The sequence below is a fragment of the Musca autumnalis genome, unplaced genomic scaffold (genome assembly GCF_047663935.1).
Source record: "Musca autumnalis isolate F117 unplaced genomic scaffold, ASM4766393v1 scaffold_1, whole genome shotgun sequence".
Taxonomy (NCBI): Eukaryota; Metazoa; Arthropoda; class Insecta; order Diptera; family Muscidae; genus Musca; species Musca autumnalis.
This window is the reverse complement of record NW_027411644.1, coordinates 16810688-16838034: the sequence shown is the minus strand read 5'-3', so window position 1 is coordinate 16838034 and position 27347 is coordinate 16810688. Positions and strand designations below refer to the sequence as shown.

The 27347-nt window shown below is 38.0% G+C and overlaps 1 protein-coding gene across 8 annotated transcripts in view; it reads right to left on the bottom strand.

Annotated features, from left to right (window-relative positions):
• Positions 1-27347, bottom strand: part of dsx (transcription factor doublesex) — a 480086-nt gene that overhangs the window by 442213 nt on the left and 10526 nt on the right. For 2 of the 8 annotated variants that reach the window (XM_073968017.1, XM_073968052.1), the window contains exon 1: positions 1684-2057. The exons of 2 other annotated variants lie outside the window; for them this stretch is intronic. The gene's annotated coding sequence lies outside the window, so the exon portion shown is untranslated. Of the gene's footprint in view, positions 1-1683; positions 2187-2662; positions 2801-27347 lie in introns of those variants that run through there. 4 more of the 8 variants (XM_073968097.1, XM_073968083.1, XM_073968035.1 and 1 more) reach the window with 4 other exon arrangements.

The window sequence follows — 27347 nt, the reverse complement described above, 5'->3', positions numbered from 1 at the left end:
CAATAGTTGCATTTTTAGGAGCAAAAAGCAGTGTTGTATATCAATTGCGATTTAACATTTAATTTTTCGATTTAACATTTGTTTTAAAACAAATCCAAGTTTTGAATTGATTTAATTTTGTATGGTAAATCAGGGTGGATTTGGGTGGATTAAGCACTTAAATAGAGATAATGCCCTTAATCATCGTAAAAGGTTATAGTCTAAACGGGCTAATACTACATACACCATGGTTTGTTTAAACGCTCGTTTATGTCCAGCAACCAATTCAATTACAAAATAAAACAGTTTATTAGCCCACTGTAAAAACAAGGGTATGTCGGGCTAACTAACTAGTCATTCTTTGACGACTAGAAGTCGAAAAATTAGCTAAAAAACATAAAATTGCTGAGAAGAATTTTATGCTCAATTTCAACACACTTTATATTTTTATTTTGCTCTGTGCTGGAATTGAACATGCGAACCTACTTGTAGCTAAACACCCTACACACTGTGCCACTCTTAAGAACGTTAAGGGTTCTTAAAACGCTTAAATGTACAACTCTTCTTAATTTTTCGTCCTACTGGTAATGTAGCAGGTAGCTTGTTCTCATTACTTTGTAATGGGTTATTCGGTTCATTTGGCTCCTAAATTATTGTTGGGTATGCAATCCAAGAACTCCTAGTGGTTCTACTAAAAATTGATAAAAAAAGTGTTTACTAAAAATTGTTTGCCGACGGTGAGCGTTTAACCCACAATTTCGTTGTGTCAATGTTACTCATTACTTAGTAATGAGTAAAATAAGTGATTTTGTATTTCAAAATTTTACAGAAATAAGTCATTAGTTTTTTTACCCTACGCGTAATGTAGCTTGTTTACATTACTTTGTAATGGTTTATACAACTCATTTGGTTCCCAAATTTTAGCTGTCGACATATATTTTCTAAGAGGGACGCAGCCAAGGGTGCGGCCCAGGGGATGATCCGTCCCCACACCAATGGAAACATTTTCATATAATCTTTGAAAATGTTGGTCCATGTATGGAAGTAGACTTTTCTTTGTGTAGGCGGTTGTGGTTCTACCATTTAAATTTTAAGACTAACTGCCTCTGGGACCTTCCCCCCAACAATGCTAAACATTTTGCCATTTATTCCAGCTTAGGGCTATTTTAAGAACCATATCTCTAAAGTTAAGGTCACATTAGGCAAATATTTGCTCCAGCGGCATTCGGTGTGCGCTTACTGAGAGCAAGTGAGCATACATTTCAATACATTATTTCGCTCCCTTGCTCTCAGTAATGGCACACTGACTGTCGCTGGAGCAAATATTTGCGTAATGTGACCTTACCTTAACAAATTAACCTGTCCGTGGAATAATTAGGTTCAATTTGAATTCTTTTAGTGCCATAGGCTGAGGATTATACCGACTGACTTCTTAACTGTTTCGTATCACCAACAAATCAGTAGTGCGATTCTCTAACTACTTTTTTGAGTTACCGACAAATGTCGTTAAAATTAAAATACTTGTAATTTCAGTAATTACAGATATTATTCTTTGAGTTAGCGACAAATAGCTACACTGTTGTCAACTTTTATTTGAACTTTTCATTCATAATTTTGGGTTTTAATGTTACCGATTTTTGTCGGTAACATTAATCGCAGTACAGATCAAAAATTTCAGTCATTTTAAGAAGCGGTATTATTTACACTTATAAATGAAGGCTTTTTCTCATTAATCTGGTAACACCAGTGGTATTGTTTCATGCCGGTCTCGGTCTATCACTACTGTAGCTGGCGGTGGGTCTGTCGTCGTTGGTGTTTTTTTTTTTGTCCGGCCGGTTAGTTTAACATATTTTTTTGTTATTTTTTTTATTTGTTATGTCGGTTTGACAGGCTCCTAGCCTGCCTTATAACTGTGTGGTGGCGTATTTGAATTGTTGTAATGGTTTTGTTTATTTATTGTTTTATTCTCAGCCGATTTTGTTGTTGTTTATATTCTTATAGTAATTGTTTTTATAACGTGCGACAAATATAAATTCATAAACGCCAAAACGCGCGGTCACATTTGTTTTTTTACTTCGCTTTATTTCACTTGGAGAACAAAAACACGTCCACTTAAATTGGCGTCATAGAAGAAATCGCACGGAAATTATTCGCTTCGAGCCTGAAATCGCGTACCAACACTTAGGGCTTGCCAATGCAAACTGACTGGACTGGATGGTGATGCATTTCTGCTTGGTGGTGCATACCTACGACACAGTGGTAGTGTGGAGCCTAGGGCTTGGGTTTTTGTTTCTTTTTTTTCTCGCCACACTTCTTTACACGTTGAGCAAGGCTGACAGCTAGACAGGCAGGCATGCTAGCATGCAGTCAACCAGTGACGAATGGAACTGGCGCGCACTATTGTTGCCATTTCTCTATTGTTGTTGTTGTTGTTGCTACTGTGTTTCTTCTTCTCTTGTTTTGGTAAATACTTGGCTGCTGGAGGATAGTTTGCAAGGATTCGGAGAGTTGCAAATATATTGGATTGGTTGCATGAGCTGCTCGTGCGCTGTGGTGTCTTGTAAGCCTATGTATTCAATTATGTACTGGAATACATACATACGTACCTATGTACATATCATGTACCCCTGGTATATACATATGTAAGTGTCAATACATAGTGTTGGTACTCTTCTCAAATTACCTTTCTTTTTCATGCATTTCCCCTTTGTTTTGAAGTGCATGCTTGCAGCTCAGCTTAGTTGGACTTCATAAACCTCATCATCATCACACTGCCGACTGACGTAAGTTCGACCTCTCCCCTTTCACTGCACACACTGCAACTGCAACCGTTTCACAAGCTTCTTTGGATTCAGCAGTGCCACAGTGCATTCTTGTTGCTCGTTTTACACACCACAGCGACCCACATAGGAATGAAATCTCACACATACCAATGTGTTTGTGTGCCGATATGTTGTCTAGGGTTGCCGTGCTACATCTTACCATTACTATAAGTCCCAAATTAGATTAGGCCAGCTTTCTTGCGGCAAGTTTTGGTTTATTGATGAAATGGGTAGGGAGAATGAAAATGAAATAAAAAAATGCTCAAACTGGCAATTTGCTGGCTATTCCATTTATATTTTTCGTGGTTGACATTAGCTTCGTTCCAGTAAAAAAATCAGGAAAAGCCACAGAAAGGTAAAAAAAGGCGATGAAACAATGAATTCTCCACGGTGCACCGCTGTGGGATATTTCGTGAACTTTTTTACCTGTAACCTTCGGACGTTCCATAACTTCCAGGCGACGTAATGAAATTACGTTTTCATTGAACATATTGATGGAACTTCGACTGCTTTCAAGCACTAACCACACAAGATATTGGGTGTAACGTCGGACAGAAAGGGCCTACATAAGCACCCTTTCTTTCTGAAAGGGTCTACAGAAGCACCCTTTCTTTCTGAAAGGGTCTACAGAAGCACCCTTTCTTTCTGAAAGGGTCTACAGAAGCACCCTTTCTTTCTGAAAGGGTCTACAGAAGCACCCTTTCTTTCTGAAAGGGTCTACAGAAGCACCCTTTCTTTCTGAAAGGGTCTACAGAAGCACCCTTTCTTTCTGAAAGGGTCTACAGAAGCACCCTTTCTTTCTGAAAGGGTCTACAGAAGCACCCTTTCTTTCTGAAAGGGTCTACAGAAGCACCCTTTCTTTCTGAAAGGGTCTACAGAAGCACCCTTTCTTTCTGAAAGGGTCTACAGAAGCACCCTTTCTTTCTGAAAGGGTCTACAGAAGCACCCTTTCTTTCTGAAAGGGTCTACAGAAGCACCCTTTCTTTCTGAAAGGGTCTACAGAAGCACCCTTTCTTTCTGAAAGGGTCTACAGAAGCACCCTTTCTTTCTGAAAGGGTCTACAGAAGCACCCTTTCTTTCTGAAAGGGTCTACAGAAGCACCCTTTCTTTCTGAAAGGGTCTACAGAAGCACCCTTTCTTTCTGAAAGGGTCTACAGAAGCACCCTTTCTTTCTGAAAGGGTCTACAGAAGCACCCTTTCTTTCTGAAAGGGTCTACAGAAGCACCCTTTCTTTCTAAAAGGGTCTACAGAAGCACCCTTTCTTTCTGAAAGGGTCTACAGAAGCACCCTTTCTTTCTGAAAGGGTCTACAGGAGCACCCTTTCTTTCCGAAAGGGTCTACAGAAGCACCCTTTCTTTCTGAAAGGGTCTACAGAAGCACCCTTTCTTTCTGAAAGGGTCTACAGGAGCACCCTTTCTTTCCGAAAGGGTCTACAGAAGCACCCTTTCTTTCTGAAAGGGTCTACAGAAGCACCCTTTCTTTCTGAAAGGGTCTACAGAAGCACCCTTTCTTTCTGAAAGGGTCTACAGAAGCACCCTTTCTTTCTGAAAGGGTCTACAGAAGCACCCTTTCTTTCTGAAAGGGTCTAAAGAAGCACCCTTTCTTTCTGAAAGGGTCTACAGAAGCACCCTTTCTTTCTGAAAGGGTCTACAGAAGCACCCTTTCTTTCTGAAAGGGTCTACAGAAGCACCCTTTCTTTCTGAAAGGGTCTACAGAAGCACACTTTCTTTCTGAAAGGGTCTACAGAAGCACCCTTTCTTTCTGAAAGGGTCTACAGAAGCACCCTTTCTTTCTGAAAGGGTCTACAGAAGCACACTTTCTTTCTGAAAGGGTCTACAGAAGCACCCTTTCTTTCTGAAAGGGTCTACAGAAGCACCATTTCTTTCTGAAAGGGTCTACAGAAGCACCCTTTCTTTCTGAAAGGGTCTACAGAAGCACCCTTTCTTTCTGAAAGGGTCTACAGAAGCACCCTTTCTTTCTGAAAGGGTCTACAGAAGCACCCTTTCTTTCTGAAAGGGTCTACAGAAGCACCCTTTCTTTCTGAAAGGGTCTACAGAAGCACCCTTTCTTTCTGAAAGGGTCTACAGAAGCACCCTTTCTTTCTGAAAGGTTCTACAGAAGCACCCTTTCTTTCTGAAAGGGTCTACAGAAGCACCCTTTCTTTCTGAAAGGGTCTACAGAAGCACCCTTTCTTTCTGAAATGGTCTACAGAAGCACCCTTTCTTTCTGAAAGGTTCTACAGAAGCACCCTTTCTTTCTGAAAGGGTCTACAGAAGCACCCTTTCTTTCTGAAAGGGTCTACAGAAGCACCCTTTCTTTCTGAAAGGGTCTACAGAAGCACCCTTTCTTTCTGAAAGGGTCTACAGAAGCACACTTTCTTTCTGAAAGGGTCTACAGAAGCACCCTTTCTTTCTGAAAGGGTCTACAGAAGCACCCTTTCTTTCTGAAAGGGTCTACAGAAGCACCATTTCTTTCTGAAAGGGTCTACAGAAGCACCCTTTCTTTCTGAAAGGGTCTACAGAAGCACCCTTTCTTTCTGAAAGGGCCTACAGAAGCACCCTTTCTTTCTGAAAGGGTCTACAGAAGCACCCTTTCTTTCTGAAAGGGTCTACAGAAGCACCCTTTCTTTCTGAAAGGGTCTACAGAAGCACCCTTTCTTTCTGAAAGGGTCTACAGAAGCACCCTTTCTTTCTGAAAGGGTCTACAGAAGCACCCTTTCTTTCTGAAAGGGTCTACAGAAGCACCCTTTCTTTCTGAAAGGGTCTACCGAAGCACCCTTTCTTTCTGAAAGGGTCTACAGAAACACCCTTTCTTTCTGAAAGGGTCTACAGAAGCACCCTTTCTTTCTGAAAGGTTCTACAGAAGCACCCTTTCTTTCTGAAAGGGTCTACAGAAGCACCCTTTCTTTCTGAAAGGGTCTACAGAAGCACCCTTTCTTTCTGAAAGGGTCTACAGAAGCACCCTTTCTTTCTGAAAGGGTCTACAGAAGCACCCTTTCTTTCTGAAAGGGTCTACAGAAGCACCCTTTCTTTCTGAAAGGGTCTACAGAAGCACCCTTTCTTTCTGAAAGGGTCTACAGAAGCACCCTTTCTTTCTGAAAGGGTCTACAGAAGCACCCTTTCTTTCTAAAAGGGTCTACAGAAGCACCCTTTCTTTCTAAAAGGGTCTACAGAAGCACCCTTTCTTTCTGAAAGGGTCTACAGAAGCACCCTTTCTTTCCGAAAGGGTCTACAGGAGCACCCTTTCTTTCCGAAAGGGTCTACAGAAGCACCCTTTCTTTCTGAAAGGGTCTACAGGAGCACCCTTTCTTTCCGAAAGGGTCTACAGAAGCACCCTTTCTTTCTGAAAGGGTCTACAGAAGCACCCTTTCTTTCTGAAAGGGTCTACAGAAGCACCCTTTCTTTCTGAAAGGGTCTACAGAAGCACCCTTTCTTTCTGAAAGGGTCTACAGAAGCACCCTTTCTTTCTGAAAGGGTCTACAGAAGCACCCTTTCTTTCTGAAAGGGTCTACAGAAGCACCCTTTCTTTCTGAAAGGGTCTACAGAAGCACCCTTTCTTTCTGAAAGGGTCTACAGAAGCACCCTTTCTTTCTGAAAGGGTCTACAGAAGCACCCTTTCTTTCTGAAAGGGTCTACAGAAGCTCCCTTTCTTTCTGAAAGGGTCTACATAAGCACCCTTTCTTTCTGAAAGGGTCTACAGAAGCACCCTTTCTTTCTGAAAGGTTCTACAGAAGAACCCTTTCTTTCTGAAAGGGTCTACAGAAGCACCCTTTCTTTCTGAAAGGGTCTACAGAAGCACCCTTTCTTTCTGAAAGGGTCTACAGAAGCACCCTTTCTTTCTGAAAGGGTCTACAGAAGCACCCTTTCTTTCTGAAAGGGTCTACAGAAGCACCCTTTCTTTCTGAAAGGGTCTACAGAAGCACCCTTTCTTTCTGAAAGGGTCTACAGAAGCACCCTTTCTTTCTGAAAGGGTCTACAGAAGCACCCTTTCTTTCTGAAAGGGTCTACAGAAGCACCCTTTCTTTCTGAAAGGGTCTACAGAAGCACCCTTTCTTTCTGAAAGGGTCTACAGAAGCACCCTTTCTTTCTGAAAGGGTCTACAGAAGCACCCTTTCTTTCTGAAAGGGTCTACAGAAGCACCCTTTCTTTCTGAAAGGGTCTACAGAAGCACCCTTTCTTTCTGAAAGGGTCTACAGAAGCACCCTTTCTTTCTGAAAGGGTCTACAGAAGCACCCTTTCTTTCTGAAAGGGTCTACAGAAGCACCCTTTCTTTCTGAAAGGGTCTACAGAAGCACCCTTTCTTTCTGAAAGGGTCTACAGAAGCACCCTTTCTTTCTGAAAGGGTCTACAGAAGCACCCTTTCTTTCTGAAAGGGTCTACAGAAGCACCCTTTCTTTCTGAAAGGGTCTACAGAAGCACCCTTTCTTTCTGAAAGGGTCTACAGAAGCACCCTTTCTTTCTGAAAGGGTCTACAGAAGCACCCTTTCTTTCTGAAAGGGTCTACAGAAGCACCCTTTCTTTCTGAAGGGGTCTACAGAAGCACCCTTTCTTTCTGAAAGGGTCTACAGAAGCACCCTTTCTTTCTGAAAGGGTCTACAGAAGCACCCTTTCTTTCTGAAAGGGTCTACAGAAGCACCCTTTCTTTCTGAAAGGGTCTACAGAAGCACCCTTTCTTTCTGAAAGGGTCTACAGAAGCACCCTTTCTTTCTGAAAGGGTCTACAGAAGCACCCTTTCTTTCTGAAAGGGTCTACAGAAGCACCCTTTCTTTCTGAAAGGGTCTACAGAAGCACCCTTTCTTTCTGAAAGGGTCTACAGAAGCACCCTTTCTTTCTGAAAGGGTCTACAGAAGCACCCTTTCTTTCTGAAAGGGTCTACAGAAGCACCCTTTCTTTCTGAAAGGGTCTACAGAAGCACCCTTTCTTTCTGAAAGGGTCTACAGAAGCACCCTTTCTTTCTGAAAGGGTCTACAGAAGCACCCTTTCTTTCTGAAAGGGTCTACAGAAGCACCCTTTCTTTCTGAAAGGGTCTACAGAAGCACCCTTTCTTTCTGAAAGGGTCTACAGAAGCACCCTTTCTTTCTGAAAGGGTCTACAGAAGCACCCTTTCTTTCTGAAAGGGTCTACAGAAGCACCCTTTCTTTCTGAAAGGGTCTACAGAAGCACCCTTTCTTTCTGAAAGGGTCTACAGAAGCACCCTTTCTTTCTGAAAGGGTCTACAGAAGCACCCTTTCTTTCTGAAAGGGTCTACAGAAGCACCCTTTCTTTCTGAAAGGGTCTACAGAAGCACCCTTTCTTTCTCAAAGGGTCTACAGAAGCACGCTTTCTTTCTGAAAGGGTCTACAGAAGCACCCTTTCTTTCTCAAAGGGTCTACAGAAGCACCCTTTCTTTCTCAAAGGGTCTACAGAAGCACCCTTTCTTTCTGAAAGGGTCTACAGAAGCACCATTTCTTTCTGAAATGGTCTACAGAAGCACCCTTTTTTTCTGAAAGGGTCCACAGAAGCACCCTTTCTTTCTGAAAGGGTCTACAGAAGCACCATTTCTTTCTGAAAGAGTCTACAGAAGCACCCTTTCTTTCTGAAAGGGTCTACAGAAGCACCCTTTCTTTCTGAAAGGGTCTACAGAAGCACCCTTTCTTTCTGAAAGGGTCTACAGAAGCACCCTTTCTTTCTGAAAGGGTCTACAGAAGCACCCTTTCTTTCTGAAAGGGTCTACAGAAGCACCCTTTCTTTCTGAAATGGTCTACAGAAGCACCCATTCTTTCTGAAAGGGTCTACAGAAGCACACTTTCTTTCTGAAAGGGTCTACAGAAGCACCCTTTCTTTCTGAAAGGGTCTACAGAAGCACCCTTTCTTTCTGAAAGGGTCTACAGAAGCACCCTTTCTTTCTGAAAGGGTCTACAGAAGCACCCTTTCTTTCTGAAAGGGTCTACAGAAGCACCCTTTCTTTCTGAAAGGGTCTACAGAAGCACCCTTTCTTTCTGAAAGGGTCTACAGAAGCACCCTTTCTTTCTGAAAGGGTCTACAGAAGCACCCTTTCTTTCTGAAAGGGTCTACAGAAGCACCCTTTCTTTCTGAAAGGGTCTACAGAAGCACCCTTTCTTTCTGAAAGGGTCTACAGAAGCACCCTTTCTTTCTGAAAGGGTCTACAGAAGCACCCTTTCTTTCTGAAAGGGTCTACAGAAGCACCCTTTCTTTCTGAAAGGGTCTACAGAAGCACCCTTTCTTTCTGAAAGGGTCTACAGAAGCACCCTTTCTTTCTGAAAGGGTCTACAGAAGCACCCTTTCTTTCTGAAAGGGTCTACAGAAGCACCCTTTCTTTCTGAAAGGGTCTACAGAAGCACCCTTTCTTTCTGAAAGGGTCTACAGAAGCACCCTTTCTTTCTGAAAGGGTCTACAGAAGCACCCTTTCTTTCTGAAAGGGTCTACAGAAGCACCCTTTCTTTCTGAAAGGGTCTACAGAAGCACCCTTTCTTTCTGAAAGGGTCTACAGAAGCACCATTTCTTTCTGAAAGGGTCTACAGAAGCACCCTTTCTTTCTGAAAGGGTCTACAGAAGCACCCTTTCTTTCTGAAAGGGTCTACAGAAGCACCATTTCTTTCTGAAAGGGACTACAGAAGCACCCTTTCTTTCTGAAAGGGTCTACAGAAGCACCCTTTCTTTCTGAAAGGGTCTACAGAAGCACCCTTTCTTTCTGAAAGGGTCTACAGAAGCACCCTTTCTTTCTGAAATGGTCTACAGAAGCACCCATTCTTTCTGAAAGGGTCTACAGAAGCACCCTTTCTTTCTGAAAGGGTCTACAGAAGCACCCTTTCTTTCTGAAAGGGTCTACAGAAGCACCCATTCTTTCTGAAAGGGTCTACAGAAGCACCCTTTCTTTCTGAAAGGGTCTACAGAAGCACCCTTTCTTTCTGAAAGGGTCTACAGAAGCACCCTTTCTTTCTGAAAGGGTCTACAGAAGCACCCTTTCTTTCTGAAAGGGTCTACAGAAGCACCCTTTCTTTCTGAAAGGGTCTACAGAAGCACCCTTTCTTTCTGAAAGGGTCTACAGAAGCACCCTTTCTTTCTGAAAGGGTCTACAGAAGCACCCTTTCTTTCTGAAAGGGTCTACAGAAGCACCCTTTCTTTCTGAAAGGGTCTACAGAAGCACCCTTTCTTTCTGAAAGGGTCTACAGAAGCACCCTTTCTTTCTGAAAGGGTCTACAGAAGCACACTTTCTTTCTGAAAGGGTCTACAGAAGCACCCTTTCTTTCTGAAAGGGTCTACAGAAGCACCCTTTCTTTCTGAAAGGGTCTACAGAAGCACCCTTTCTTTCTGAAAGGGTCTACAGAAGCACCCTTTCTTTCTGAAAGGGTCTACAGAAGCACCCTTTCTTTCTGAAGGGGTCTACAGAAGCACCCTTTCTTTCTGAAAGGGTCTACAGAAGCACCCTTTCTTTCTGAAAGGGTCTACAGAAGCACCCTTTCTTTCTGAAGGGGTCTACAGAAGCACCCTTTCTTTCTGAAAGGGTCTACAGAACCACCCTTTCTTTCTGAAAGGGTCTACAGAAGCACCCTTTCTTTCTGAAAGGGTCTACAGAAGCACCCTTTCTTTCTGAAAGGGTCTACAGAAGCACCCTTTCTTTCTGAAAGCACCATTTCTTTCTGAAAGGGTCTACAGAAGCACCCTTTCTTTCTGAAGGGGTCTACAGAAGCACCCTTTCTTTCTGAAAGGGTCTACAGAAGCACCATTTCTTTCTGAAAGGGTCTACAGAAGCACCCTTTCTTTCTGAAGGGGTCTACAGAAGCACCCTTTCTTTCTGAAAGGGTCTACAGAAGCACCCTTTCTTTCTGAAAGGGTCTACAGAAGCACCCTTTCTTTCTGAAAGGGTCTACAGAAGCACCCTTTCTTTCTGAAAGGGTCTACAGAAGCACCCTTTCTTTCTGAAATGGTCTACAGAAGCACCCTTTCTTTCTGAAAGGGTCTACAGAAGCACCCTTTCTTTCTGAAAGGGTCTACAGAAGCACCCTTTCTTTCTGAAAGGGTCTACAGAAGCACCCTTTCTTTCTGAAAGGGTCTACAGAAGCACCCTTTCTTTCTGAAAGGGTCTACAGAAGCACCCTTTCTTTCTGAAAGGGTCTACAGAAGCACCCTTTCTTTCTGAAAGGGTCTACAGAAGCACCCTTTCTTTCTGAAAGGGTCTACAGAAGCACCCTTTCTTTCTGAAAGGGTCTACAGAAGCACCCTTTCTTTCTGAAAGGGTCTACAGAAGCACCCTTTCTTTCTGAAAGGGTCTACAGAAGCACCCTTTCTTTCTGAATGGGTCTACAGAAGCACCCTTTCTTTCTGAAAGGGTCTACAGAAGCACCCTTTCTTTCTGAAAGGGTCTACAGAAGCACCCTTTCTTTCTGAATGGGTCTACAGAAGCACCCTTTCTTTCTGAAAGGGTCTACAGAAGCACCCTTTCTTTCTGAAAGGGTCTACAGAAGCACCCTTTCTTTCTGAAAGGGTCTACAGAAGCACCCTTTCTTTCTGAAAGGGTCTACAGAAGCACCCTTTCTTTCTGAAAGGGTCTACAGAAGCACCCTTTCTTTCTGAAAGGGTCTACAGAAGCACCCTTTCTTTCTGAAAGGGTCTACAGAAGCACCCTTTCTTTCTGAAAGGGTCTACAGAAGCACCCTTTCTTTCTGAAAGGGTCTACAGAAGCACCCTTTCTTTCTGAAAGGGTCTACAGAAGCACCCTTTCTTTCTGAAAGGGTCTACAGAAGCACCCTTTCTTTCTGAAAGGGTCTACAGAAGCACCCTTTCTTTCTGAAAGGGTCTACAGAAGCACCCTTTCTTTCTGAAGGGGTCTACAGAAGCACCCTTTCTTTCTGAAAGGGTCTACAGAAGCACCCTTTCTTTCTGAAGGGGTCTACAGAAGCACCCTTTCTTTCTGAAAGGGTCTACAGAAGCACCCTTTCTTTCTGAAAGGGTCTACAGAAGCACCCTTTCTTTCTGAAAGGGTCTACAGAAGCACCCTTTCTTTCTGAAAGGGTCTACAGAAGCACCCTTTCTTTCTGAAAGGGTCTACAGAAGCACCCTTTCTTTCTGAAAGGGTCTACAGAAGCACCCTTTCTTTCTGAAAGGGTCTACAGAAGCACCCTTTCTTTCTGAAAGGGTCTACAGAAGCACCCTTTCTTTCTGATAGGGTCTACAGAAGCACCCTTTCTTTCTGAAAGGGTCTACAGAAGCACCCTTTCTTTCTGAAAGGGTCTACAGAAGCACCCTTTCTTTCTGAAAGGGTCTACAGAAGCACCCTTTCTTTCTGAAAGGGTCTACGGAAGCACCCTTTCTTTCTGAAAGGGTCTACAGAAGCACCCTTTCTTTCTGAAAGGGTCTACAGAAGCACCCTTTCTTTCTGAAAGGGTCTACAGAAGCACCCTTTCTTTCTGAAAGGGTCTACAGAAGCACCCTTTCTTTCTGAAAGGGTCTACAGAAGCACCCTTTCTTTCTGAAAGGGTCTACAGAAGTACCCTTTCTTTCTGAAAGGGTCTACAGAAGCACCCTTTCTTTCTGAAAGGGTCTACAGAAGCACCCTTTCTTTCTGAAAGGGTCTACAGAAGCACCCTTTCTTTCTGAAAGGGTCTACAGAAGCACCCTTTCTTTCTGAAAGGGTCTACAGAAGCACCCTTTCTTTCTGATAGGGTCTACAGAAGCACCCTTTCTTTCTGAAAGGGTCTACAGAAGCACCTTTTCTTTCTGAAAGGGTCTACAGAAGCACCCTTTCTTTCTCAAAGGGTCTACAGAAGCACCCTTTCTTTCTGAAAGGGTCTACAGAAGCACCTTTTCTTTCTGAAAGGGTCTACAGAAGCACCCTTTCTTTCTGAAAGGGTCTACAGAAGCACCATTTCTTTCTGAAATGGTCTACAGAAGCACCCTTTCTTTCTGAAAGGGTCTACAGAAGCACCTTTTCTTTCTGAAAGGGTCTACAGAAGCACCATTTCTTTCTGAAAGGGTCTACAGAAGCACCCTTTTTTTCTGAAAGGGTCCACAGAAGCACCCTTTCTTTCTGAAAGGGTCTACAGAAGCACCCTTTCTTTCTGAAAGGGTCTACAGAAGCACCCTTTCTTTCTGAAAGGGTCTACAGAAGCACCCTTTCTTTCTGAAAGGGTCTACAGAAGCACCCTTTCTTTCTGAAAGGGTCTACAGAAGCACCATTTCTTTCTGAAAGGGTCTACAGAAGCACCCTTTTTTTCTGAAAGGGTCCACAGAAGCACCCTTTCTTTCTGAAAGGGTCTACAGAAGCACCCTTTCTTTCTGAAAGGGTCTACAGAAGCACCCTTTCTTTCTGAAAGGGTCTACAGAAGCACCCTTTCTTTCTGAAAGGGTCTACAGAAGCACCCTTTCTTTCTGAAAGGGTCTACAGAAGCACCCTTTCTTTCTGAAAGGGTCTACAGAAGCACCCTTTCTTTCTGAAAGGGTCTACAGAAGCACCCTTTCTTTCTGAAAGGGTCTACAGAAGCACCTTTTCTTTCTGAAAGGGTCTACAGAAGCACCATTTCTTTCTGAAAGGGTCTACAGAAGCACCCTTTTTTTCTGAAAGGGTCCACAGAAGCACCCTTTCTTTCTGAAAGGGTCTACAGAAGCACCCTTTCTTTCTGAAAGGGTCTACAGAAGCACCCTTTCTTTCTGAAAGGGTCTACAGAAGCACCCTTTCTTTCTGAAAGGGTCTACAGAAGCACCCTTTCTTTCTGAAAGGGTCTACAGAAGCACCATTTCTTTCTGAAAGGGTCTACAGAAGCACCCTTTTTTTCTGAAAGGGTCCACAGAAGCACCCTTTCTTTCTGAAAGGGTCTACAGAAGCACCCTTTCTTTCTGAAAGGGTCTACAGAAGCACCCTTTCTTTCTGAAAGGGTCTACAGAAGCACCCTTTCTTTCTGAAAGGGTCTACAGAAGCACCCTTTCTTTCTGAAAGGGTCTACAGAAGCACCCTTTCTTTCTGAAAGGGTCTACAGAAGCACCCTTTCTTTCTGAAAGGGTCTACAGAAGCACCCTTTCTTTCTGAAAGGGTCTACAGAAGCACCCTTTCTTTCTGAAAGGGTCTACAGAAGCAACCTTTCTTTCTGAAAGGGTCTATAGAAGCACCCTTTCTTCTATAAAGGGTCTGTAGAAGCACCCTTTCTTTCAAAAAGGGTATATTGAAACACCCTTTCTTTCGGAAAGGGTCTATAGAAACACCCTTTCTTTCAGAAAGGGTCTATAGAAACACTCTTTCTTTCAAAACGGGTCTATAGAAACACTCTTTCTTTCAGAAAGGGACTATAAAAGCACCCTTTCTTTCAGAAAGTGTCTACAAAAGCACCATTTCCTTCAGAAAGGGTCTACAGGAGCACCCTTTCCTTCAGAAAGAGTCTATAGAAATACCCTTTCCTTCAGAAGGGGTCTATAGAAATACCCATTCTTTTACAAAGTCTATAGAAGCACCCTTTCTTTCAGAAAAGGTTTACAGAAGCACCCTTTCTTTCAGAAAAGGTTTACAGAAGCACCCTTTCTTTCAGAAAAGGTTTACAGAAGCACCCTTTCTTTCAGAAAAGGTTTACAGAAGCACCTTTTTTTCAGAAAAGGTTTACAGAAGCACCCTTTCTTTCAGAAAAGGTTTACAGAAGCACCCTTTCTTTCAGAAAAGGTTTACAGAAGCACCCTTTCTTTCAGAAAAGGTTTACAGAAGCACCCTTTCTTTCAGAAAAGGTTTACAGAAGCACCTTTTTTCAGAAAAGGTTTACAGAAGCACCCTTTCTTTCAGAAAAGGTTTACAGAAGCACCCTTTCTTTCAGAAAAGGTTTACAGAAGCACCCTTTCTTTCAGAAAAGGTTTACAGAAGCACCCTTTCTTTCAGAAAAGGTTTACAGAAGCACCCTTTCTTTCAAAAAAGGTTTACAGAAGCACCCTTTCTTTCAGAAAAGGTTTACAGAAGCACCCTTTCTTTCAGAAAAGGTTTACAGAAGCACCCTTTCTTTCAGAAAAGGTTTACAGAAGCACACTTTCTTTTAGAAAGGGTATATAGAAGCACCCTGCATTTCAGAAAGGATCTGTAGAAGCACCCTTTCTTTCAGAAACGGTCTATAGAAGCACACTTTCTTTCAGAAAGAGTCCTTAGAAGCCACATTTCTTTCAGTCATGGTTTGCTGCGAACTTTAATGGACCATAGACATTCATAAGAAATGATGTGTGAAATTCGATATTTGTTGTTGTAATCCATTGAATTTTCGCGAAGTTAAATCATGAGTCACGGCCACCGAGATGAAGGTCCAGCTCCTAATTGAAAATCTATAGAACTATATAACGTTTCCTTGACTGGAACAATGTTATATTTTATTACCAACTATCCGCAATTGTCTTGAAGAGGAGTTCAGTGTCCAGTCAACCGGTATCATTTGACCACTTCTAATTGTCCCTTTTCCAATGGATGGCAACAATACCTTTGGCCGAGAGATTGTCTGCAAAGTTCGTTTGCTTCTATGGCGAGATATGCATAAGCTCAGAAGAGTATGTTTACGTTTGCAAATCTCTCGCAAACGTTGTGCGAAGACTAAGTTTATGTCACTTCCTCATCTGCAGTGTCGCAGTATTGGTGAGTTCTATTCTTGAATAAGGGAATAAAAGTAAAAACAAAAACATATGATGGTCGCGAAGAGAATAGTTGACTGACCGGCTTGGTTTGGAGTTTGCTGTTGTCATGGGCCGTTTGGTCGTTGAAGGAAGGGGTTTTCTGAGAGGGAGGAGGTGAAAATGCGTCTGTTATATGTTGCAACCTTGCCGGTTTTCTTTCGCAACGAGTTGCATTACAACTTGCCGTGCAAACAAACACTCGCCACCAAGAACACGTTGTTTGTAGCAAGTTGGAAGGTTGCATCTTTGGGTCTCTCGCTGCTAAAATGTTGCCATACTGTTGTGGGCTTTTTTAGTTAGTTGAGATTAACTGGTTGTGATTGTTGTTGAAAATAATTTGTTGCTTTTTTCTTGTATTTTTGTTTTGTGGCATTCTGCTTGTTTTTCAATTTGACATTTGTATTGCAAGCAGAATGTTTGTTTTCATGTTTGTGATGTTTGGTATTTTTTTTGCTTCCCCGTCTCTGTTTGTTTTTATTTGCATCCATTATTGGCGTTTTCTTCTTTTTGTTTTGTTTGCTTGTTGGCGGCGGACAGAGGGTGAGGCTGCAGCGACCCCTTGGCGGAATACTATATTCGCTTTTCGTAGATACATTTGTTTGTTTTGAGATTAGAAAACAGTTGAGTTTCTCTTTATTTTTTTTTTTAATTTTTTTTTTAAATAGTACAAAATACGTTTTGTTTTTTGTTGCAATTTGTGCCGTGTTATCAGCAGCAAATGGGTATGTCACTTGATTACATACATACACATGTACTTACATACATGTACTTACATACATGTACTTACATACATGTACATACATATGTATGTAGGGGTGTATGCATTTTTATTTAATTTGTATGCACTTTTTATTCATTTCTTTTAGAATTAAGATTGTGTCCGCTTAGCGGACTAGCTATAGCTTGCTGGCTGCCTGTTTAGCTTTGTGTTTACGTTCGAGAACATTTTAAAATGCATTCCACTGTTTGACATTCAACTGAAGTGGCATGTGCACGTTCCTTATTGTTTTCGTTGTTGTTTTTGTATGAGTCTGGGCAAATCGTTACTCAATCACATCTTCCGAAATTCCCAAATGGGGGTGGTCAAATTCTATGTGTCACACAAACCAGACAGCAAAAGTTGTTCATGTCGTCACAGCACCAGAGGTTAGAAAGGTTCATATGGATGGCAAGCAAATGGAAATGTTCATGTGGTCGGTAGATATGTAGGTACTGAGGCAAATGCTTCCTTATCAATGATTTCATTATTTGCTTAACAAAGTTTAAGGTAAATTTATCATTCCGTATAACAGTAATTCAGAAATATTTTTACTGTTTCCAATCTTTTAGACGACGTACCTAATCTAATCTGTTTAAACATCTTTTTTTAACGTTTTTTTTCCATTTGTTCGGGTCCCTAATCCACTACCGCACTGCTCCCCACTTGATCGGCTGAAATAAGGGGTCGATAGTGCCGTGATTCCGATCACAACTACCCCTAGATACTGGTAGTAACGTTCGAAAGCGTGTTCAAGTCGTCCGCGCAATCCACAGCTAATTGCGGTAAGATCAGAGGTAAGAACAGGGTTCTCATGTCGCTGTCAGCACCCCAAGAAACCTTGTTGACTTCTTATAAGGCAATAGGCCGGTCTGTGGTAAGCTATGCGGCGCTAGAGTACATCAATACAAGAAGATGTTGTCTATGCAGCACTTGCTTGGGTGTAACCGCCGTGAGCATTCCTGTCACAATCTACTGGACAGCCTTATCCCACAAATGCACGCCAGGAGGCATCTGCAGAGAGGGATCCAAAGGTATAAACGACAACCTTTAGATCAATTTAGATCTTTCATATGGGATCTGCAGAGAGGGATCCAAAGGTATAAACGACAACCTTTAGATCAATTTAGATCTTTCATATGGTGAGCGTTATAACTCTCTAAAGTAGTAACTAATTTTGTCCAAATTTGTTCCTTGTAACATTGATCAGGTTCGAATATGGCTACTTCAGGTACCTCCCACTTAAAATTTCAATAGTGCAATCTTCAGTCTTTGCTCGTTTTGAAAAATATCGCAGTATGTTTTCCTTGCGTCCTCTATATACTTCATGAGATAATGGTCAAAAGAGATAATAGTCCAATTGATTAGCCGATTCTGAATACCTTTATGTTGCTCCCCGTTTTAGTATGTCAGTTTTCGACATCAGAAGAGGTCAAGTGCTGAAATTACACCTAGTACTAGCGAAAATGGTGTGCCAAGCCCTAGGTTCTGCGATTTGTTCGCAATGCGTTCACCTCCTGCGATTCGTTGGCTTCCTGAGAGTTGTTTGCTTCGTCAAAATTATCATCAGCTCTTCGTTCAAAGCGCAATTAACAAAGGAGCCCTAACGAGGCAACCACAAGCCGAGTAAAAATTAAATCAACCCGAATACAACAAGGCAAGTATCTTCAACTCCTTAACCACCAGTCGAGTGTCATCAAACCGACAACATCAAGACAGGTATCGCCAATCCGACTTCACCCAGCTGAGTATCATCAGCCCGACTGCTGCAAACAGAGTATCATCAAAATGACTTCCGCTACACGAAGCAGAGTAGCATCAATCTGATTACACCAACCCGAATACAACAAGCCAAGTATCATCAATTTCACTACTACCAACCAAGTGCCATCAACCCGACACCAAGACAGGTATCGTCAACTCGACTTCATCAATCTGATTTCGGTCGAGTATCATCAGCATGTCTACAGTATCAGAATCCCTTCAACCCGACAACACGAAGCTGAATATCATCAACCTGATTGCACCAAGTCGATTTATATCAACCCGACTAATCTAAGACAAATTATATCAACCCGACTTTACCAAGTAAATTATCATCCACCCGGCTACTACAAGCAGATTATCATCAAACTGATTTTGGCAATGGTCCACGCCCCATAGGGCTACACGAATACAATTGCATGTGTGAAAAAATATTTTTCATAATTTAAGTCCACAAAAATCAGTAATTGCCAATTATTAAAAATTGTTATTTAATAATCGTGTTTTTTTTAATATTTTTCCATAATCGCGGATTTTTTAAAAACATGTGTTCCACAATCGTGGATTTTTTTAAAAATATTTTTTCCATAATCGCAGATTTAAAAACAAAATTTCCTTTTTTTCATTATTCATGGATTTCTTAAATATTTTTCTATTTTCGTAGATTTCTTACATATTTTTCAATATTCGCGAATTTCTTAAATATTTTTCAATGATCGTGGATATTTTAAAACATATTTTTCAATATTCGTGGTTTTTTAAAAACATATTTTTCAATATTCTTGGATTTTTTTAATAAATATTTTTCAATATTCGTGAATTTTTTAAAAACATACTTTTTAATAATTGTAGATTTTTTAAAAAGTATTGGATTTCAAAAAACATATTCGTGGAATTTTTAAAAAATAGTTTTCAATATTCATGGATTTTTTTTAAGAAATACTTTTCAATTTTCGTTGATTTAAAAAAAAAAAACTATTTTCCAATTTTCGTGGATTTAAAAAAAAACTATTTTTCAATATTCATGTTTTTTTAAATATTTTTCAATATTCCTGGATTTTTTAAAAAATATTTTTCAATACTCCTAGATTTTTTAACAAATATTGTTTAATAATCTTGAAATTTTTTTGAAAAATATTGTTCAATATTCGTGGATTTTTTTTAAAAATATGTCTCAATATTCCTGGATTTTTAAAAAAAATATATTTTAATACTCCCGGATTTTTTTAAAAATATTGTTCAATATTCGTGGTTTTTTTAAAAAATATTTTTTTTAATATTCATGGATTTTCTAAAATATATTTTTTTTAATATTCGTGGAATTTTTAAAAAGAATTTTTCAATATTCGTGGAATTTTTAAAAACATATTTTTCAATATTCTTGAATTTTTTTAATAAATATTTTTCAATATTCTTGAATTTTTTTAATAAATATTTTTCAATATTCGTGGATTTTTTAAAAACATACTTTTTAATAATTGTAGATTTTTTAAAAAGTATTGGATTTAAAAAAACATATTCGTGGAATTTTTAAAAAATAGTTTTCAATATTCATGGGTTTTTTTAAGAAATACTTTTCAATTTTCGTGGATTTAAAAAAAACTATTCTCCAGTTTTCGTGGATTTAAAAAAACTATTTTTCAATATTCATATATTTTTTAAAAATATTTTTCAATATTCCTGGATTTTTTAAAAAATATTTTTCAATACTCCTAGATTTTTTAAAAAATATTCTTTAATAATCGTGTGTTTTTTTTTTTTTGAAAAATATTTTTCAATATTCGAGGATTTTTTAAAAAATATTTCTCAATATTTCTGGATTTTTTAAAAAAAATATCTTTTAATACTCCCGGATTTTTTTTTACAAATATTGTTTAATATTCGTGGATTTTTTAAAAAATATTGTTCAATATCCGTGGATTTAAGAAAAATATTTTTCAATATTCGAGGATTTTTTGAAAAATATTCTTTCAATATTCAAGGATTTTTTAAAAAATATATTTTTTAATATTTGTAGATTTTTTAAAACAGATATTTTTCAATTTTGTGGATTTAAAAAAAATGTTTGTCAATATTCGTGGATTTAAAAAAAAATATTTGTCAATATTAGTGTATTTTAAAAAAAAAAAAACATATTTTTTAATATTCGTGGCTTTAAAAAAATATTTTTTAATATTCGTGGCTTTAAAAAAAACTATATTCTTGGATTTTTTTTAAAAAGTATATTGGAAAATATATCGTAGATTTTATTTTAAAAATATCTTCCAAGTGTCGTGGATTTTTTTGTAAATATTTTTTAATATTCCTAATTTTTTTTTTAATATTTTTTCAACATTGGCGGATTTAATATTCGTGGATTTAAAAAATATATATTTTTCAATATTCGTGGATTTTAAAAATATTTTACAATATTCGTGGATTTAAAAAATATTTTACAATATTCGTGGATATAAAGAAAAATATTGTTCTATATTCGTGGATTTAAAAAATATTTTACAATATTCGTGGATATAAAGAAAAATATTGTTCTATATTCGTGGATTTTTTAAAAAATATTGATCAATATTCGTGGATTTAAAGAAAAATATTTTTCAATATTCGTGGATTATTTTAAAAAAAATATTTTTGCAATATTCGTGGATTATTTAAAAAAAAATATTTTTTCAATATTCGTGGATTTTTTAAAAAAATATTTTTCAATATTCGTGGATTTTTTAAAAAAATATTTTTCAATATTCGTGGATTAGTTAACAAAATATTTTTCAATATTCGTGGATTAGTTAAAAAAATATTTTTCAACATTTGTTGATTTAAAAAAAATATTTTTCAATATTCGTGGACTTAAAAAAAAAACATTTTTCAATATTCGTGGATTTAAAAAAAAATATTTTTCAATATTCGTGGATTAAAAAAAAATATTTTTCAATATTCGTGGATTTAAAAAAAAATATTTTTCAATATTCGTGGATTCAAAAAAAAATATTTTTCAATATTCGTGGATTAAAAAAAAAAATCAATATTAGTGTATTAAAAAAAACATTTTTCAATATTCGTGGATTTAAAAAAAAAAAAATTTTCAATATTCGTGGATTATTTAAAAAAAATATTTTTTCAATATTCGTGGATTTTTTAAAAAAAATATTTTTCAATATTCGTGGATTTTTTAAAAAAATATTTTTCAATATTCGTGGATTAGTTAACAAAATATTTTTCAATATTCCTGGATTAGTTAAAAAAATATTTTTCAACATTTGTTGATTTAAAAAAAATATTTTACAATATTCGTGGACTTTAAAAAAAAATATTTTTCAATATTCGTGGATTTAAAAAAAAAATATTTTTCAATATTCGTGGATTAAAAAAAATATTTTTCAATATTCGTGGATTTAAAAAAAAATATTTTTCAATATTCGTGGATTCAAAAAAAAATATTTTTCAATATTCGTGGATTAAAAAAAAAATATTTTTCAATATTCGTGGAATTAAAAAAAATATTTTTCAATATTCGTGGATTTAAAAAAAAAAAAAATCAATATTAGTGTATTAAAAAAAACATTTTTCAATATTCGTGGATTTAAAAAAAATATTTTTCAATATTCGTGGCTTATACATATAAAAAATCATTTTTTAAATATTCGCGGCTTATATAAAAAAAAAAAAACTTTTTTTCCAATATTCGTGGCTTATGTAAAAAACCTTTTTTTCAATATATGTACGTGGATTGTTTTAAAAACTAGTTTTCAATATTCGTGACTTCAATATTCCAATAATCGTGGATTTTTAAAAAAATTTTCAATATTCGTGGATTTTTTTAAAAAATATTTTTCATTATTTGTGGATTTTTAAAAAAATATTTTTCAATATTTGTGGATTTTTTAAAAAATATTTTTCAATATTCATAATAAACAGTATAATTATTTTCACAGAACTCCAATACCTTTCGAGATATGGGCCTCGAAATACCTCAAAATGCACATACATACATACATTTTTAGGTCTATTGCACTATGCACTAGTATGCATTTTTTGAAAGTACATATTTATACTACAAAAACCCTAGTAGGGTTTTGTTCTGTCAGATCCAGTTCCTTTTTTTTTTTTTTGCCTCATCTTAACCGGGCTAAATCTACACTTTTTTGCATTTATCAGGCCTTTATCTCAGAAACGAATAGGAATTTGGCCTTGCTGTCTTTAGCAATATTGTAGCCCTAAACTAGTAGAACTTACCTTTTGAAAAAAACTCCTAAAGAAAAATCCATCTAGGGCATCAAAATCTATAAAATATAGAATATTTTACATAATTGCTGAAATTCTGGTCAGTATCGGCTAAACTATTGGGAGTTGAACGAAGTAACCTTTTGCAAAAGTCTTCCAAATAAAGTTCTCAACAATTCTTTAGAACATTCTGAAACTCTTAAATGCTTACTTCATGCTGTTTCAGCGGTATTTTGCATCATATCTTTTACAACACGTATTTCAAACACAGTTCACACCAACAGTTTATTCTCGCATTTCGGATTTCACTACATTATTGACATTTTTATTAAATTGTCGTTGAAAAATGTACTGAAAACAACGGTATAGAGGCATTTTACAACAATGACATGTTCTGAAGAGTTGTGTATTGCATTCCAGGGAATATTTTTCCGAAAGAAAATATTCAGAAAAAATTAACGGTTTTGGAGATACGGTGCGAAATGTATAAAAATTGTTAAATTTTTGCATATGTTTTGAAATTTGAGGCAATAAATGTAGTTTTTCGTGTTCATTATTTCTCCAAATATTTTATTCTTGTCCTTATCTACAAAAAGGTCAGAAGAAAATTCGCATTGATTTCATAGATATAGCCCAGAATTTCTTTAAAAACTCAATATTTAACCATGTTTAGATGGGTCCATAAAATCCGAGCTGGATCTGACACAACAAAACCCAACTAGGGTTTCTTGTCGTTTGGATCTGTACTTTCAAAAAATCCCCAGTTCGAATTGTTTGCACAAGATCGCCTTAAAAATGTTGCACAGTGTTGTAAAAGTTTTGGAGTGTTGCAAACGCAATGACAAACTTGATACCATCCATCATAGCATGCCAGTAGTTCCCAAACCAACCAACAACAACAGCAAAAACACTTCAAATGAGCCACTGCATTTTGGCAAGTGGCCATAAATTGCGAACGAGGGTACGTACGTATTTATAAAACAACACCAAAAAGACAGACCCATATTCATGTTTTAGACACTGAGAGACAAACAATGAACTGTTTTGTCGTTTCTTACTGAGTTCTTCTTTTGTTTCGTTTTGTTAACTCTTAGGCCATACACAAATAAAAAAAAACTGTGCATACTCACAATACCGGCAAAAAAGGCAGGCAGACAGCGATAATAACAACAATGTTGTTGGTGTTTTTTTTTTTCTGGTATATTTGATTGCTGATAAGAAGTCTAAAACAATACGCGAACACAATCATTAATGCAATGCAATCAAGGTAACTCTCCCACTGACGTCGCCGCCGCATTGCAAAGCATGCTTTCTGGGAGAAAGAGAGGAGTTTTCTGTTCTCTGATCGCAGAAAAAAAACTAAATAATAAACAGTTTCTATGTGCTCTAGTGGCTGTCACTAAACATATTCGCTAGTGAGTAATATTTGGTGACTTATTTACAAAGTTACTAATATTTAGTCACTAGATCGCATATCGGAGATGCGATAGCGAAGAGGTCGTATATGATAGCGAGAGCTGTACATACATAAATAAATAAAACAATATTTTTAACTTAAAAAAAGACACCAAAATATATTAGGATGTGGTTTGTTTACTCTATAAAAATAGTAGCATACACTTTGTGGAGAAATGAGAGAAAGAAATAGCATACTTTCATAAGAATACAGCTGCAGCAATAATAAAAGGGATGCCAACTTGACGTTTTTTAACCATTCAAATAATCACTTGTTCTGAAATGTAAAGAAATGCTGAGACTGGTCTTCCACATGGGTTTGGTGGCGGTTTTGTCGTTAAGCAGAGTCTAAAACATCTAGTCTCCGGCTTCACGCCAGTGAATGATTGTTTAATTAAAGCAATCCTCGTCCCGATAACATATCAACACAGTGGCAAAGTATTGCCCACTTCAAGCAAACAGCCGCAAAATCCATACTTGCGTACCACAGAGGAATCCGTGGTATGACCAGGAGTGTCGTGTTGCTAACGAAGAGAAAAATGCGAAATATGGGGCTACTCTACCATCAGCAGCAGGGATGGAAAAATGAAATTTTCAGAAAGTACTAAAATGGTACTTTTTTCAATGAAAAGGTACTTTTTATTATATTTTAAGGATAAATATAAATTTTTTTTATTCAGTAAAAAACAACTACAAACCTTAAATCTATGAAATCGGAAGAATATTCCAAATTGGTATATTTTTTTATACCATACTGGAGGGTATAATTAACTTTGTCATTCTGTCTGTAAAACATCGAAATATTCGTGGGAGACCCTATAAAGTATATAACCAGGTCCGTCCGTCTGTTGAATTCTATATACAGCTCTCAATATTTAATATGGAGCTTTTTATTTGGCACAGAAGCTTTAATTTCTCCTAGGAAGTTTGGTATTGGAAATGGGCTCTATCGGTTCACGTTTTGATATAGCTCCCATACAACGGTACCTCCCGATTTTCGGTATTTTGAAGGTTTGAGCCACATTATCATACCAAAATTGTTGAAATTTGGTATTTAGTCTTCGTTGGGGCCACAAAACTCTCTCCCAGAAATTTGTCAGTGCGAGTTAACGTTCTGATATAGCCCTATTAGAACGGTATTTTAAAAGATTTAGCCTCAGTATCCCATCGAAATTACTGAAATTAGATACTTTGTTTTCGTTTTAAATAGCCTGGAGCTGGCAAACTATCGATAGTCCGCCTATCGTATTGATCGCCGTATTTATATTGAACTCTGAACAAATGATTTTCTTTTTAAATAATTCGTGACAGATAGTCCAAAAAATGTCTTGGTGGCCAATGTAAACTTTGTTTTTCTTCAGCAGTCAAAATGATAGTTAGACTGTCGATAGTTTTCCAGCACTAATATGGCCCCCATAAAAGAGGTATTGCAGTTTCTCGTATTGGAATGTACTTCGATACCGCTCGATGTCAATCTTTTAAATGATTAGTCTACCGTAGTGACTGTAACTTTATATTTCGGATTCTCAAAGGGTGGAAGAGCTCCACGAAGAAAATGATCAACATAGGTTCATATTTTGGTATATTCCCATATATCCAGATTTATAAAATTTCTAGTAATTTTAATCTTTAATTTTGCATTTTTAGTACCAAATAAAATTTTTCTAGACTAGAGTATGGAAATGGTACTGAATTGGCCGCGGGGGTACTTCGGTACTTTTTATAGTGAAATGGTACTGAAAAAAGTACTATTGTACTGAATTTTCCATCCCTGATCAGCAGCAATACGTGGCGCACAAGAGAGGTGTCGGGAGAAAAGTAGAGAGAGCGGACAAACTGTTTTACGCAGAAAAAAGAGAGAAATCGAAAAGCGAGAGTGTGAAAAAAAATCTAGATGTACAGGAGCCAGAATAAAGTCCCAAAGTTCTTCCAAAGAGTGAACCATTAAACTGATGGCTTTGGTACGGACACATCCTACCGGTAATTTGGTAACAGATACAGTTACAGTGCTCGGGATATGGAAAGAGCATTTTTTCTAGAGCTGGGTAATCTAGTGCCTAGTTCCTTGTACTAGTTCCAAAACGTATGAGTAACGTCATGAAATGTAACGTGGGATATTAAGTATACGCAGTTTGTTCAAGGAAAAAATGTGGGCCATTGGAACTGCGAAGTGAACTAGATAGTTCCATATAGTTCTAATTTTTTCCAAACTGTTAGTATCCAATACTAGCTAAGACGAAAAAGATACCACAGATCTAATACCAGATGATGGTATTGAATGTATGTATACCACCCAATCAATATGAGTAAAAGACAACAAACAACCGGCTGAAGAATAAGAATAAGGCAGCAGGATCCGATGGCTTACCAGCCGAGCTGTTCAAAACCGGAGTTGATACGCCGATAAGGTGTATTTATTTATTAGCTTAAAAATTGTAGCTAAAATCCTCAAAATACCGAAAATTGCGAGGTACCGTTCATATGGGTTATACCTAAACATGGACCTATGTTAACGATTTTTATACCCTCAGCATTTATGCTAACGAGGGTATATACACTTTCATACGGGCAAAATGTGCCTCATGGAAATAATGGTTTTAGACCCAAAGTATGTTTGGACGAAATCCGTTTCAGACAATTTGGAGTTGATTTAGCAATGTCCGTCCCTCTGTCTGTCTGGCTGGCTGGAGCGCACGATAACTCTCGAATAGATCAACCGATTCGGTCCAAAACTTGGCTTTCGTAATATTTTGTCCAAACCTAGTTTAAGTTCGAAGATGTGCGCACGATAACTCTTGAAGGAAGTAAGCAATTTGATCCATACTTTGCACACCGTGAAATTGCTACCAGGGTTAGATGAGATTCCAAGATGGACTCAATCGGTCCACTCCTTCGGGTACCTCACACACAAAATTTCGGATAAGTTCAGATTAGGACCTGCTCTCGAATCGCTTTGATTCTTGTTGCAACAACTTTTAATCACTGCCCCCCATACGACGGTACAACTTTTATCAGGGGCAAATCCATACTTCCTGAGAAAACAGCCTGAAAGGTGCAAAAAGCCCCTATGACACCGTGTGTAGTGGTTGGAGCGCAAGATAACTCTCGAACGGATCTGCAAAATTAATTAACAGCAAAATTAACAAAATTTGCCCTTCGTAATATTTTGTCCAAACATAGTTAAAATTAGAAGATAAGCCATATCGGTCCACTCCTTCAGGTACAAAATTTAGTTTAACTTCTAAAATGGCCCATATCGGTCCTCCCTAAGTGTACCTCCCTCACAAAAGGTCAACATTTGTGTCTTAGTGCAGTTAATTCCTAATCCACATTTTTGTCGGCAAGTTTAAATGTCCAAAAAGGGCCACAAAATTCTGAAGAGATCATAAATACATTCGCTCGGTGCATAGGGTATATATCCGTCGGCAAAGCCGGCTGACACTTTTTTACTTGTTGGTGGAGAAGTTTCTTGACCACTGAAAACTTCAAGTGTCGTTCAATTGAACGATCCGGATCACTGTCCTCGTTCAAAGACGAATGAGTAACATCATAAAAACCAACGTGTGAAATTAAGTATACGCAGTCTTGTCAAAGAAATTACCGGTTTCCATTGAACGAGGTAGTGAACCGGATCGTTCAATTGAACGAGATTGCCCAACTTTACAAATTATTGCTATTTCGGTTACAAATTGTATCTAAAATCCGCAAAATGTCTTAACTCGGGAAGTA